The sequence below is a fragment of the Mustela nigripes genome, unplaced genomic scaffold, assembly GCF_022355385.1.
Source record: "Mustela nigripes isolate SB6536 unplaced genomic scaffold, MUSNIG.SB6536 HiC_scaffold_18705, whole genome shotgun sequence".
NCBI classification, from domain to species: domain Eukaryota; kingdom Metazoa; phylum Chordata; class Mammalia; order Carnivora; family Mustelidae; genus Mustela; species Mustela nigripes.
In genome coordinates, this window is record NW_026758107.1 from 1 (window position 1) to 1,078 (window position 1,078).

The following is a 1,078-nucleotide window of genomic DNA, read 5'->3' on the forward strand; positions in this document are numbered from 1 at the left end:
AAAAAAAAAAAAAAAAAAAAAAAAAAAGAAGAAGTAAAATTTTCTTATTTTGGATAACATGAACTTACATGTTAAAAAATCCTAAAAACTTCACAAAAACTTTGAATAAACAAATTTAGTAAAGCTGCCAAATACAAGATCAATACATAAAAGACAAGAATTTTGTTTTGTTTCATTTTTTTTTAATATGGAATGCTTCCCAGTTTTTCATGTCATCCTTGTTCAGTGATCATGCTAATCTTCTCTGCATCATTCCAATTTTAGTATATGTGCTGCCAAAGTAAGCACAAGACAGGAGCATTTTAACACTCTAATGATGAACTATCTGAAAAAATAAAGAAAACAATCTAATTCACAATAGCAGCAAAAATAAAAAAATACTTAGGAATAGATTTAACTAAGAAGATGTACTCCATAAACTATGACATTGATAAAGAAATTGAAGGAGACACAAATGGAAAGATAGCTCATATTTATGAATAGTAAGAATTAACATTGTTAAAATGTCCATACTACCGAAAACCATCTGTAAATCTAATTCCTATCAAAAATCCAAAGTTGGGGCGCCTGGGTTGCTCAGTGGGTTAAGCTGCTGCCTTCGGCTCAGGTCATGATCCCAGGGTCCTGGGATCGAGCCCCGCATCAGGCTCTCTGCTCAGCAGGAAGCCTGCTTCATCTTCTCTCTCTGTCTGCCTCTCTGCCTGCTTGTCATCTCTTTCTGTTAAATAAATAAATTTAAAAACTTATAAAAATACCTATATTATTTTTTACAGAAGTAAGTAAAGAATCCTAAAATTTATATGAGGCCATAAAAGACAACAAATAATCAAAGCAGTTCTGAGAAAGAATGAAGAAGAGAAATTACACTTCTTGATTTGAAACTATACTACAAAGCCCTCATGCTCCAAACAATAAAGTATACTGGCATAAAAACAGACCAATAAACAAGTAGAACAGAATTGAGAGTCCAGAAATAAATCCTTTCATACAGTCACTTAATATTTGACAGGGGCCAACATATGTAATGGGTAAAGATAGTCTGTTCAATAAATGATATTTAAAACTGAATAGTCACATA

The 1,078-nt window shown here is 31.8% G+C and overlaps 1 non-coding gene across 1 annotated transcript; it reads right to left on the minus strand.

The window, feature by feature from the left end:
• Positions 1-181: 181 nt before the first annotated feature.
• Positions 182-288, minus strand: LOC132009381 (U6 spliceosomal RNA). Its single transcript, XR_009401888.1, has one exon. It is a non-coding gene; the product is annotated as a U6 spliceosomal RNA (small nuclear RNA).
• Positions 289-1,078: the final 790 nt, after the last annotated feature.